The 14860-nt window shown below is 35.6% G+C and overlaps 1 long non-coding RNA gene across 2 annotated transcripts; it reads right to left on the bottom strand.

Moving 5' to 3' along the window:
- Window positions 1–7683: 7683 nt before the first annotated feature.
- On the bottom strand, window positions 7684–13957 carry LOC131161661 (uncharacterized). 2 transcript variants are annotated; one of them, XR_009138590.1, is made up of 4 exons: window positions 13577–13957; window positions 13250–13472; window positions 11621–11672; window positions 7684–7915 (listed from the first exon to the last, which is right to left on the bottom strand). It is a non-coding gene; the product is annotated as an uncharacterized LOC131161661 (long non-coding RNA). The 2 variants fall into 2 exon arrangements; XR_009138589.1 differs by having other exon boundaries at window positions 13392–13472; window positions 13577–13937.
- Between the last annotated feature and the right edge of the window lie 903 nt (window positions 13958–14860).

The following is a 14860-nucleotide window of genomic DNA, read 5'->3' as shown; positions in this document are numbered from 1 at the left end:
GTTTGTTGTTTGAAGAAGTACTAGCATAGTGCTTGGCTTCTTTGACAAAGTATCCCATGTATAGGTTTTTACTCTTTTTATTTGTTTTACCATTATAATATATTCCTCCTATATTTCCATGTAGTCTTTACTGTCCAATCTTTTTTTAAAAATTTTATTTTCCTTTGGTGAAGTTATATATAATTTTCTCTTTATCCTCTACTGATTTCTTAAGTTCATTTATCTCTGAATTCTTTTTATTCAATTCATCTACATGAGTTTTGCCTAACTCTTGAGTTATTTCATTTACTTCCTATTCTAACTTTTTAATACAAAATTCTTTTTCTTTTTCAATGGTTTTGAAGGATTCTAGTTGCTTCATTAATTCTTTATTTTGATCTTTCAGAGTTATATTTCTCTTAGAAATTTTTATGAATCTTTTATGTAAGGAAAACAACTTAGCTTTCAATTCCTTATAGGAAGGCATACTATCACAAGATTCATCACAAGACTCATTGTAAGATTCTGTTGAAGAGTAGTAGGAATTTACCTTTTTGTCATTTGCCATGAAGCATATATTTGCCATCTTTTTTCCACTTGATCATTTTCCGTCTTGCTGGAGCTTGAATCTTCTCACGTGGCCTTCATAGCTTCCTTCTTTTTCTTCTTTGTCTTTCTTCAGCAATGGGCAGTCCGGTTTGATATGCCCTGGTTTCTTGCAGTGATAGCATATAGGAGGTTCATTCTTACCTTTATTTTCTTTTCTACTTGTCTCTCTTTTTTCATATTTCTTTTTGTTAAATTTTCTAGGAAACCTTTTGTTTCTCCTATAAAATTTGCCTAATATTTTAGTGATGAATACTAATTCATCTTGATCTAAGTCGCTTGATTCACTTTTCTCTTCCCTTGAGCTGTTACTAGAGGCTTTTAATGCAATGGATCTTTTACGTTTGGGTTCAGGATTCCTTTCCTTTAAAGCCATTTAATAAGTAAGTAGTGAACCAATGAGTTCATCTAGAGAAGTGTTCTTAAGGTTTCTACCTTTTGTGATAGCTATAGCCTTTGGTTCCCATATGGAGGGAAGACCTCTTAGAATTTTTCTAATCACTTCATAGGTAGTATAAGTTTTTCCTAAGGCACTTAAGAAATTGATTATGTGGGCAAATCTGGTGTACATACTTGGTATTGTTTCATCTGAATTCATCTTGAATGCTTCATATTCGCTTGTTGATATATCTATCCTATTGTCCCTAACATCTATTGTTCCTTCATATGTTACTTCTAATTTGTCCCATATTTCTTTAGTCGTCTTGCAGGTGATGATTCTATTAAATTCATTAGCATTTAAAGTATAGTATAAATCATTTATAGCGCTTGAATTGATTTGAAGCATTTTATAAGCGGAATCGGTCATATCCTTTTTTCTCTTTTGGAATCTGTTTTCCATCTACTATTTTAGTGGGAATAAGGTCTCTATCCAAAACTGCTTCCTACGCTTTCCAATCCATGTGTTAGAGATAGATTTGTATTCTTTTTTTCCAAAACGTGTAGTTATCTCCACAAAAGATTGGTGGACGGATTGAGGATTGGCCCTCACCGAAGGGTGCTACTCCTATATTTGCCATTCGATCTTTTTATAGTTTCTTGTTAGGAATTACTATAACTAGGCTTGATACCAATTGAAATTGGAATAGCTTCCCAAGAAGGGGGTGAATTGGGATTTAAAAAATGTATTCCCCTTTATCTTAGTTCTTTTAAGTTATCAAAAACTTAAGCACAATCACAAAATTCTTCTAGAATAATCACAATTAAAATAATATAATCAATCACTCAATCCTTGTAACAATAACCCTGTATCAATATGAAAATTTGTTGAACTTGTTATAAGCCCTGTATCACAATTATACTTCTTCCCAATGTTCAACTTTTAAATAAACTTTCAGATTAATAAGTCAAGGATGATCAACCAACGTAGTCTCTTTCGATTTTCGCAATCAATTCTGATCAATCCAAAACAAATTACCTTCCAATATATTTAACAACCAAACACTCAGAATTTATTAATTTTAAGACAACCACACATATTGTAACCCTTGCTGAAAAATAAAGAGTAGGGAAGAGAAGGAAGAACACTAGGTTTTACGAGGTTCAGCTTCAACACAGCCTACGTCCTCACCTTTGGCAAAACCTCCAAAAGATTCACTATCACCATTCCTTTACCAAGCGGAACAATACCAATTACAACACTCCTTGGGTAAGGCTAGAGTCCGCCTTCTCCAAGAAATATTCCCTTGTTTGGTCCAATAATTCAGCACTTGAACCGTTAATCAATTTGTTACAAAGATATAAAACAAGATTGTAGTGACCTGAAGAATAATAGTATTTTAATAATAAAGAGGGAGGAAAATGGAAACAGGAACAGAAGGAGGCAGTAGACTTCGTTGATGAACGCTCCGCATTCGTCGACGAGATTGCACGTTTGGAAATAATAACAGTTTCAAGAATTTCCAGGCCTTGTCGACGAATACAGTGGTTCATCGATGAGGGTTCTTCAGGACTTCGTCAACAAGAAAATACCAAGAGAGGAATCTGGGCTACTCTAAATTTCGTCGACGAAGGGTAAGGTTCGTCGACGAAATTACTTAAGGACTCATCAACGAGATGACGTGGCTAGTCGACGAAACCCACAGTATAAAAAGCTCTAAACTCATTTTAATCACAAAATACAGCGTCGCTCTCCTCTCTCTCTCTCTCTCTCTCTCTCTCTCTCTCCTACGGCCTCTTCCTTTTCTCTCTTCGATTCTGGCCTCGTCAGTCGCCTAATCGACGATATGAGGCCACCACGACATTCCTGGCGGAGTTCTCTTTAAGTCTGCCAGAGCGAATCATTGGTGAAACAAAGTTTGAATTCATATCAAATCCAGGGTAAGGTCTTTTATTTAGTTTTTGGCCTTTTGGCAGTTGTAGGTAATGATGTAGGTCAAGAAATATTGATGTTTTGTTCTAAGATTTATGATTTTCAGGGTGTTGAGTGGAGAACCCTGTGGGTATAGGACCCGTCTTAGTAGGAGGATTTTAGTAAGAATCGGGTAAGGGAAATATGCTATGCTAGGCAAATTTCACTATGTTTCAGTGTAAATTACACGTTTTTATCAGATGATTATTCACGATAGAAATTTGTACAGTTTATTATTTATGTATAATATGTTTAAAACTTATGTGTGGCTTGAGGATATGGGTATAGTAAAGAAACATGTTTTACAGTATTTTCAAGATATGATTTACATAATATACAGCCAGTGGTTATGTTTTATAATAATTACAGTACCATGATTATACAGTTTTTAGTACCATGATTATACAGTTTATAGTACCATGATTATATAGTTTACAGTACCATGATGATACAATTTTCAATACCATGACTACAGATTTCAGTTCAGTTCAAAGATACAGATGATACAGTTACAGCTTATTTCATTGTCATGGTTTACACAGTTATTATAGAATCATGGTAAAACAGCTAGTTATATATAAAAATATATTATATAGTATTAGACCCTGATGGACCATACAATTACAGAGCACGGTACCGTAGTTATATACAATTTACAGAGTGCAATCACCTATTCAGATAATACGTGGTAGTAGGTCGATCGTATAGTGCCATAGACGTGGATGGACTCCCCATCAAATATGGTTGAGGAGGGCAGATCAGACCGAGGGAGTATAGTGATTTACCCTGATCGGCTAGCCAATGTAGATCCCAGCCTACGGGCTACATAACCCTGTCATGAGGGGTTAAATTATGACATACAGTTATCCACAGGGAAGTTTTCAGTTATTATTAGGTATATACAGATTTACAGAGACATAGAATATACTTATGCACATTAAAAGTAGTTTTAATAGTAACCTAAAATACTAATATGTTAACATGGAAATGGTGGTGGTTTCTATTACTTGTACTGTATTTACAGATCTAGTTATACATGATTTTGTAGAAACAGATTTACATAATATTATAACTCATCTGCCACACACTAGTAATAGCATATTTTGTCCTACTGAGTGTTAACTCATCCCAATTACTTTAATATTTTTCAGGTGACCCAAAAGGGGCTGCAGTACTGCCCTGTCAATAGATAGTGAGTATGTTTTTGGAGTATTTTTGTATAACCCAAGCCAGTTGTGGGTATTTTGTGGAATAGATGTACATGCATATTTTAGGAAACAATTTAGCACTCTGGTATTGTATTTAATTATATATGGTTATGTTTATTTGATTTATGCTTCTCGCTACTTAGGTGAATGGTTGAGTTTAATCCAGTATGGTATCAGAGCATGTTAAATGCATTAGTATATAAAATAAAATAAAAAAACCCAGTTAAATAGCAGGTCGTTATAGTTTGGTTCGTCGACGAGGCTTGAAAATTCTTGAAATTGTTATTATTTCCAAAAGTGCGATGTCGTCGACGAACGCGAAGTGTTCATCGACGAAGTCTACCGCCTCTTTCTGATCCTGTTTCCATTTTTCTCCCTCTTTATTATTAAAATACTATTATTCTTTAAGTCACTACAAAGGCATACAAAAACTTGCTCCTCAAAGAACTGATTAGTACAAATTGAAAAACTATATACTTCAGTAAATTCAAACTATGAATTTTAGAATGAAGCTCTAGAAATTTATCACCGTATCTTTCAATGGATGAAAGAATCAACAATCGATGCACAATCACAGTGAGAAACTCAACAATACTTTAGAGATTTTCGTGAGCGATGAGAGCAATAGAAGGCTTTCAGAATTTCAGTAAGTCTTGAGAGAATATGAGAGCTAAATTGATTTGTTGGTATTTAAAATAATGAATCTTGAGGGTATTTATAGATGTAGAAGGGCTTCTTGCTTGTTTCCCAAGTTTACTTGGTGTAGGTCCCAGTTGTAAATTAGTTTGAGTTTCAAATAATTTAAATTTCAAAAATATGTCCATTGGAAATTTTAAAATCTGTTGCGAGCCAGACGATTGTGTAGTCACTGGCAGTCGGTTGTCCATGTATTACAATTATAAAATTCACAAACAGAGAGGTGGCAGTTGCATGTCCTCAGGTTGGCAGTCGTCTGTCACCAAAATAACTCGATCTTAAAACAAACTTAGATGGGTGGCAGTTGGTTGGTAGAACATACACAAACGACTCACTTGTCACTTGCAGTCGGCTGTCAACTATTTGACAATCATCTGCCAGGCTTCTGTAACATGTTTAAATGATTACGCGCCGAAACTGCGTAATTGGACGTTTAACTTGAGTTTTACGGTTTATATTTTTAATTAAATGTCCAAAAATGTCCAATATTTTAATAAAGTGCCAAAATCATCATTCTTGAACTTTATTGCACTATTTATGAAGTTTTAGTAATTTTTGTCGCAGGAAAATTCCCGGGAACCAAAACCGATACCTGTTTGTATTTCGTACATAAATTTTCCATCCGAGCTTCGATCGAGACGATTCAAATTTCTAGAAAAAGAAGAAAGGATTATCTACAATTTTCGTGTTTTGCGTTTTGTGAGATACGGGCTCCAGAAGAGTCAGATTTGCGATGAACAGAGAATGAAAAAAATGAAAAAAATATAGCAATTCGGGTCAACTCCAATTGGGTCAAGTTGCCGGGTCGGGTCTCCTATCTGGGTCTAGGGCTTTCCCCCCTATCCTATTTAACCCTTCTCTTCCTCTTCCTGCTTAGGCAGCCCCCAGGGCTCCCCATTCTCCTCTTCTCCTTCTTCTTCTTCTTCTTCTTCTTTAGTTTGTTTTTTTTGTTAATTTCAATTCTACTTTGCTCTCTTCTCTTCCTCTCTTTCCTCTTCTCCTTCCCTTGTCTGCTTTTCCCTTTTCCTGTCCTTTCTCTCCTTCTCTTTACTGTTCCCTCTTGGTTAATCTCTCAGTCTTCCCAGTCATTGCACCAGCCTGCTAGCCACCCGAAGAAGCAGCAGCAACCCGAGTACAGCAACACCAGTTCATCCTCTGCTGCAACCTTTGTTCCTTCTCTCTGCCCAACCTACTGAAGCTCTCCCACGGCTAGCCGACTCCACAGCAGATTCGAGCTGTGAGCTACCAGCAGGCTACCCGAGGCTATCCCCTTGTTGCCGCCAGCACCAGAACATCCAAGAAGAGCCCCAGCTGCTGCAACATCTTCTCCACACCAAGAGTCTCCTCTGCAAACAGCCACCTCTTGCTTTGTTTTGTTCTTTTTCTCTCTCTCTCTCTTTTATCTTTTCTCTTTTAATATTGATATAGGATGGTATTGTTTTTTATTTACTGAAGGTATTTACAAAGTTTGGGTTTTGAAAATTTTATTATCTTTGCAATAGTTTATTGTTTAGTTATTTGTTTTTTGTATTTTATTTTATTGATAGATTTAGTTGGAAGTTCATATTTAATTACGCTTGGGTTCATATTTAAATCAGTTATTTTTTTCTTTCCAAGATTTAATTTTTGTTTCGATGTTCGGTTTAGTTAGGACCGGTTTTATCAAAGTTTGTTTTTTTATTTTCGGTCATTGTTCTTTTTTTTTATGTGTTGCATTTTGGTTTGAGTTCTTGAATTGTTAAAGTTCCGATTTTTAGTGAGTGCTTGAATCTGATTGAGTTTCCATAGTGTGCTTTTAATTCCGTATCCGAAGTTACCATCTTTAATTAGCACGTGCTTCGATATTTCCTCGAGTAGGTTAGGGTTTCCATTAGTGTTCTTTAATTCACTGCATGTTAGTTTTAGGACTTTAAATTGCGTGTCATTTAATTTGTCAAAAGTGAAATTGAACCATCCTAAAAATCCTGAATCTGAACCAAGTTCAATGTAATTTAATTTTGATTGGAAGAACGTTAAATTTGAGATTAAACGCATTCCCTGAAGAGACGATTTAGCCCTTGGGCTTAGTATTACACGACAGAACTCTTATACTTGGTATAGCTTCCGAGCTGCTCATTTTTCGAGTGAGTCATTAAACCCTTTCAAAAATATGCAAGTCATCTATCAACGAACTTATCTTCTTTTAAAAACCATTTTTATCTCTCTCATTTTTGCTTAGTTATTCTTGAAGTATAAACTTGTTTAACTTTGAAAAACATGTTCCAAGATTTTAAGACTTCAGATTTCTGAGTGTGTCTTTGCGTAATGAGCTTCAACATGAAAATTCATATTTGAATAAACTTAGAGTACTTACAAAGCTTTATTCTAAAAAATAAATTTAAAACTTCTTTGCTTTGAGTTCGTTTGATGCTGCTTTTTAATCTTACAGACTTCTATGAGCTTTCATTATGGATCTCTAGTATTCATGTGTGGCTTTCCTTGTTCCTTGATTCTTGTAAGCTTTCATGTCAGGGTATGTGAATTTTGAGCAAATCATCTTTGCCTGAAATAATTTCACGTGAAAACACATTAGATAACTTTACTTTGTTATCATCAAAATCAAGAGTTTGTAAGCCTAACTAGACCAACACATGAAACCCATGATTCTCAATAAATCACGTTTCCGAGTAGGAGTAATGTGTTTCGAAAGAAATAATGCTGACTTTGACTTGTTGATTTTTGACCCAACCACTTTTCATATATCTCCATAGCGTAAAGCAAATTTCTAATAGACCTCTTCCCCCCCCCCCCCTCTTCTTTTGCAAAAATAAGAATGTCATCTTGCTAGTTATCTTTTTTTATGAAGTTAGCTTACTATATTTAAAAAAAAAAAAAAACTAACAAAACAAACCTAAACAACAAAAAAACTTTACAAGTATTATATGAAGTTAGTTTTTTGTCGATTAAAGAACCATGATAGTTTTCCCTATATACAAAACTTGTAGCAGGCTTTGCCTCTAAGCTCAACTCTCCATCACAAATCTCATGCTTCATCACATTAACAAGATGAATAAACTATTCCACAATGTCAAATGTCCTGCAAAAAGACAACTTCTAGCTTTAAATGAAACCAATTACATCCATGGATTTGACAAAGCAACTACAACAATCAATAATAATACTAACACATTTGAGTTGTCAAACTACTATAAGGTTCTGCAAATATCATTTTAGAACCAATAAACTTAATAATATCTCTTCCTCGTGTAAAGAAAAACATCAGTCAGGCTAATTATCTAAATTGTAATATAAATAACATGTAGTACAAGAACACAGGTCTGACTCTGATAGTAATTTTTCAAACTTGATAAGATGAATTCAAAAAAAAAATGAAAGGCTATAGCTAAAGCACAAGTTTCTTTGTAATGTAAAGTTTTGATTTTCCATACAACCTTACACCCATTTGTCAAACTAAGTCACCACAATAAGAGATTTGGAAACCAATTCATGAAAGAATTAACCAATCTTCAATGTTTCATCACAAGATAAAGGAAAAAAAATGGACCAATTAGCAACCATCATTTGGTTTTTTGCATTATCAATAATGTTAAAAAAATATATTTATTTTTATTTATTTATTGTGGCCTTTATCACAGCCATTGGATCGTCTCTAAATCCAACGATTGTGTGGTGTCATATATATATATATGTTTGTAAGCCATGGGAAAATATAGGGATTGCTTGTCATTTTGTGCGAGGAGAGCTAGAAGGGGGGTTCTCTCTAAGAAGAACTTTTCTTCAACGAGTTGAAGGTGAAGGGGTGTACAAGGGATCTGGGATTGGGGAGAGACTGATCAGATCTTATACTACCATTGTTTCATAGTGGAATTTTCTCCAGGTGCACGCTCCGTGGACATAGGCAACCTTACCGAACCACGTAAAATCTCTCTTGTCCATTTGTCCGTGAATGTTCTTTGTGTGATTTATTTTGTTAATTGAAAGATTAAAATTGTTGTGCATCAACAAGTGGTATCAGAGCGCGATTTCGATTCGGTGCAAATATGATAAATCAAATTGGATCAAAAGAAATTTATTGGATATGAAGTTTTTCCGCGGGAGTGCTCAAGATCAGAGCGGTTCGTTCAGATTGGATTGAGGTACGCAAAGATTTAGATTAGGTGCTGGAAAATTATTTCGAAAATTTTCAATTGAAGGAGGATCATTTTTCAATTGAAGGTGTGAAGAAAAATTTTTTTTTTTTCGCGGATGAAGAATATGATGAACAGTGCCAAAATTGGGCAACTGACCCGGATTTAGAATCGGGTTGGTTCGGAGCGCAGGTCGAGGTTCAGATCCTCCCCATGGAGTGCTGATGTCACACTAACGTCAGAGGAGAGAAGGAAAAAAATAATTTTTTTAATGGCAAGTACTTCGACAGCCAAGTTCGAGGTGAAGCCCTTTAATGGGAAAAATAATTCCAATCTGTGGAAGAGCACTTTGAAGGATGTGTTGGTCCAATAAGGACTTATTAAGGCACTGTATGGGAAAGACAAGAAGCTAGAGACCATGTCAGATGATCAGTGGGAGGAGTTGGAAATGAAAGCGGTAAGTACCATTCGTTTAAGTTTAACTCCAGAAATTAAATACAGTGTGTTGAATGAAACATCACCAGTTGAGCTTTGGAAAAAATTGGAGAATATTTATATGTCCAAGTACCTAGCTAATATAATGTATTTGAAGAAACAGTTGTATCAATTGAGGGTGACTGAGGGAACAGAAATCAGAGACCACTTCAATTGTTTCAATAAGATAATCACGCAGTTGCTGAGTATTGAGGTAAAAATTGAGGAGGAAGATAAAGCATGATTCTGTTGTATTCGCTTCCCAGTTCACTTGATACTTTGAAAACCACACTACTGCTAGGTAAGGAGACTCTTACAGTTGATAAGGTGACAACTGTCATTTTGGAGAGTGAGAATTTTCACAAACCAGATTATCCAGGACATGGAGAATGGTTGGTAGCTGAGGGTGAGTCTAGCCAACAGCGGGGCAGGAGTTCTAGCAGGGGTAATTGGAATCGAGGGAAATCTCAATCTAAGTCTAGGGTTAAGAGTGGGAACTGGAGGAGTGGTTGTTTTTATTGTAGGAAAGAAGGGCATATGAAGAAGGACTGTCTAAGGAGGAAAAAGAGATTTAGAGGAAAATAACAAGAAGAAGACTAAGTAGGCTATTGTTGTGAAAAGCAGTTTATCAGTTTTTGATGGGGATATTTTCGCTGTTACTATAAGTTCCAATTACTTAGCCGATACCTGGACTTTGGATTCGATGTGCTTATATCATATGTGTCCATAGAGGGACTGGTTTGACTCCTATGAACGAATATCTTGAGGGATAGTGTTGATAGGCAATGATGCTTCCTGTAGTATTCTTGGTATTAGAACGGTCAGAATCAAGATATTTGATGGTGTGGTCAGAACCATTAGGGATCTGAGACATGTTACAGATCTAAAAAGGAATCTGATTTCCTTGGACTCTTTGGACAGTAATGATTTTTCTTTTTCAGTTAAGGATGGTGTGCTGAAAGTGGCTATAGGTTCACTTGTAGTAATGAAGGAGGAACAATTTGTACACTCTAGTGGGTAGCTCAGTGACAAGTGGAGCTGCAGCTAGTACCTCTTCAGATACAGATACAGATACAGATACAGATACAGATGATACTACTCTATGACATATGAGATTGGGTCACACAAGTGAGCATGGTTTGCAGGAGCTGCACAGGCGGAACTTAATGGAAGGTAATTATTGTTGTAAGCTTAAGTTCTATAAATACTATTTATTTGGTAAATAGCGCAGGACGAGTTCTAGAATAGGAAAGCATACGAGCAAGGAGGTGCTGGAGTACATTCATTTAGATGTATGGCGTCTAGTATAGGTACAACCTCACAGTGGTGCTATTTATTTTGTCTCATTTATTTATGACCTTTCCAGGAAAGTCTGGGTGTATTTTCTGAAGCACGGGAGTGAGGTATTCAGTAAGTTCAGGGAATGGAAAACTCAGGTAGAGAAGCAAACAAGGAAACGGGTGAAGTTTTTGAGATCTAACAAAGAACTGGAGTATTAAAACAACCGGTTCATTGACTTCTATAAAGAAAAGGAGATCACTAGGCACTATATAGTTCCACACAGATGGAAATGCTGCAGATATGCTCATGAAGCCTGTTACATTAGCTAAGTTCAAGCGCTATTTAGACTTAGTTAATTTAGTCTCTTGTTAATTGTTGATGAAGCATCCCAGAGCGTGGGGATGGAATGTCATGCTTGGCTGTGATTAAAAGCCAAGGTGGAGAATGTTAAAAAAATATGTTTATTTTTATTTATTTATTGTAGCTTTTATCACAGCCATTGGATCGTCTCTAAATCCAACGGTTGTGTGGTATTATATATATGTTTGTAAACCATGGAAAAATATAGGGATTGCTTGTCATTTTGTGCAAGGAGAGTTAGAGGGGAGTTCTCTCTATGAAGAACTTTTCTTTAATGGGTTGAAGGTGAAGAGGTATACAGGAGATCTGGGATTGGGGAGAGACTGATCAGATATTGTACTGCCATCGTTTCATAGTGAATTTTTCTCCAGACACACGCTTCGTGGACGTAGGCAGTCTTACCAAATCATGTAAAATCTCTCGTCTCTATTTTTCAGTGAATGTTTTTTGTGTGATTTATTTTATTGATTAAAAGATTAAAATCACTGCACGTCAACAAATAAAACTAACCAAAATCGCTAAACTAGGGATTGACATACCTTTTAACGCTGGAGTACATTCTCGCCCAACATGTTTGCAAGGGTGGACCACCTGCACCAAGTAAAATGATGACGCACTCATAGACTCGTGCAATATAAAGAGCAATTTTCTGGATAGGGCTTCAGCCATGTTTCATATTGGCAAGAGCAAGAGATGCCTTTAAACGAAGAATCTCTAGAGCATGAGAAGGTTGATGCAAACTCTCAAAAAATTACAAAAATAAATTAATAAATTCAAGAAAAATTAAATTCAGAGAACACACAGGTTAGATCCCAATCATGTAATAGAATATTAGAAACATAGTGATACCATAACAAAATCCTCCCTTCTTTCCTCCTTCCCCTTGCACACCAGAAAAAGAAAACAAAAATACAGAAACAAAAACCAAAGCCCCTTTGTGCATCAGCAAGACAATATAACATAAAACACATGAAAACTATATCAGGCCATTTTTCTTTACACTATAGTTCAATAACGATCACCAGGTGTTGCTCTCATAGCCCTACTGTCCTGTTCTTCTCATGTTATTTCAATCTTCTAAATCAATTATAATTGCACTGTTGCAGATCATGATATTCAATGAACCAATTACACAAACAAAACTAACCATAAGAACTACATATTATAAAAGCTAGGAGTATTTGTATCAAATGAAAATGAAGCATTATCTATCAACTAATTCAGTTTAACATGTGCGTTCTCAATCATCTATCAACTAATTCAGTTTAACAGTAAGCCAATCCCATGCGCTTAAAGCTTCGCAAAGCTAGAAACTTAGCATTTAGAGCAACAATGTGCAACACAAACACAACTATTTGAAACCAGCAAATTAAAGTCTTCATCAAAATTTTGTCTTCATGTTGTGCGTCTACATATTTCTAGCTTCTAAACCAAGGGAAAAAAAGAAGGGGAAAATTGAGGATGCAAGGGAATTGAAACATGATTTACCTATTTCTGTCATGTCATACAAAACGCCTTACAGAAATCTGGTTAAGTTTGTTTGAGTGCCTTTTTATTCATATCTAGGGGTAGAAACAAACTACAACTATTATTAGATAAATAAAGAAAATGAACATGTGAAGAAAAGCAGAAGTAGGATTTTTTTTTCCTGATTTACATGACAATGGCAATGTTCCTTTCAGCATGACACACAATACCAACGAAATTAAAAACTAAAGCAGCTCCTAATGTAAACCAAAGAGTTAGCACAATACTGAAAACGAAAGCAGGTAATTCCACACACATAATCCCACATCAGATTTCATTAAATCAGAGGGGAGAAAGATCAGGCAAAACTTGGACAGGGAGAAATGAGGAAATCACAGAAATAATGCAAGAGTAGAGGTTTAAATTTTGTATTGCAGAAAAACATTCAAACCAAAAAGGACAAAAAACCCAGTATCACCTTCCTCTCGAATATATCATGGAGTTTTTTGGAAAATCATCATAAACCAATGACAGCAAGTAGCATCCAATGGGGAAGCCAAAGATCCATAAAATCCTCCATTAGTGAAAATAAATCCATGCAAATTTTCAAAGAAGCACCAAACAAACATTTTGAAAATTCCACTAAACTCCATAATGGCAGAAATCACGCAAATTGGAAGACCAAAATTCAAGAAGAAAACCTTAAATCTGACTTGCAAGTACCAAAATCGGCAAGGCCTATCCCCCCGAATAGCAGATTTCATACAACCCACGGTCAACCGCGGACACAAAATCCAACCTTTGCAGCTAATGCTCAATGCAAACACAATAAAGATCACCAACCATTAATTTGTCGTCCCGTCCCCTCCTCCATGCCAAGATGCATTACAACTGCCCTTGCCCACAATGTAGCACAATAGTCTCCTAGCATTTGGAACCGAAAATCAAGCCCAACATGCACAATCAAAATGCCAATCAAATTTCAAATAAATGATTTTGGACAGATGAAGGTTTGAGATTCGTCTGACCTGGCAAATGTATCTGGTGGGCAAAGGAAATTTTGATACTCTTTCTTCGTGGAAGTGATTGCTGGTTGAGGCTTCAACATTTGACTGAAATGAAGGTCGTATGGGGAGAATTTATAGGGGAATAGAGGCAAGAAGGTTCAAGCATAATAGAGGGCATCTAAAATTCCGCTCGTGTGGCTCTGACGAAGAGATTTCTGTACATAACAGTCGATGAAAGATGGAGGAGTTTGCGTGAAGATCAGTTATCAAATGGAGAAGCTGCAATTGGAAATTCAGTTCTGAGTTTTTTCAGCTGTACAACTCCGACAAAGAGAAATCCAGTGCCCAATGGAAGATGGAAGCTGGAGGGGCATGGGAGCAATTAAGAGTGTACAACAAATTAGGAGTCGCTATGGGAAACTGACTCCTAATAGCAGTAATATTACACATGAAATGAAAACGAAAAGAAAGTAAATGGACAACAAACAACTAACCTTAAGAGATACGAAGTAGATTCAAATACTATGTAGCCACAACAGTTGCATTACAGAGGTAGCTTTGTATGCCACCAATTGTTACAATACAGTCTGCACCCGGTTCCACAGCGTTGGCCGTCAAGAATTTTAGTTTTCTGACTAAGTTACCACTCAACTGCATGCTTGGAAGATCATCACGCCACATATTTGCAATTTTCAGTGAGCCATGAAGGTGAAAAAAATAAATCTATAAAACATCTCATGTAGTAGAGAGAAAGGCAGCATTGGAAATATCATAAACATATTGCTTAAGTACATAAAACTATGTAATTTAAGCTTTTAAGAACACCCATCTACTGATCTACAGATGAGCATTGTACAACATAACCATCTAAAAGAAGTTACTATAGTATGATGGTAGCACAATTTATAAAGAAAAGACAACGTTATTCTAAGAATGAATATGAAATAATTGTTCACAAATCTCAATGCAAGAATATATATTCCTACCCTCGTATTTCAATTTTTGTCACCTAAGGACTACCATTTTGTCCTTTATACTAGTAATTAAATACCTCTTTCTTTCGAAGCTAAAATTACTTAAAACCAATGCTTTGGAAGCATGAAAAAATATTTACAATATGCTAATAAGCCTACATATTGGTGTAAATTGCACAAGTAAAAAAGTATATAATTTACATATTTAATATAACATTTGATAAACTTATCTTAATATGCTATTAAATGAAACTAACACATCTATGTAGTTTTTTTTTTTTTGGAGGCATTTTAAATATTTAATTTTTTAAACTCAATAATGGACGACAAT

This window comes from Malania oleifera, chromosome 8 (genome assembly GCF_029873635.1).
Source record: "Malania oleifera isolate guangnan ecotype guangnan chromosome 8, ASM2987363v1, whole genome shotgun sequence".
Taxonomy (NCBI): domain Eukaryota; kingdom Viridiplantae; phylum Streptophyta; class Magnoliopsida; order Santalales; family Ximeniaceae; genus Malania; species Malania oleifera.
Note: the sequence above shows the minus strand (reverse complement) of the source record. Positions and strands in the feature narration are given on the sequence as shown.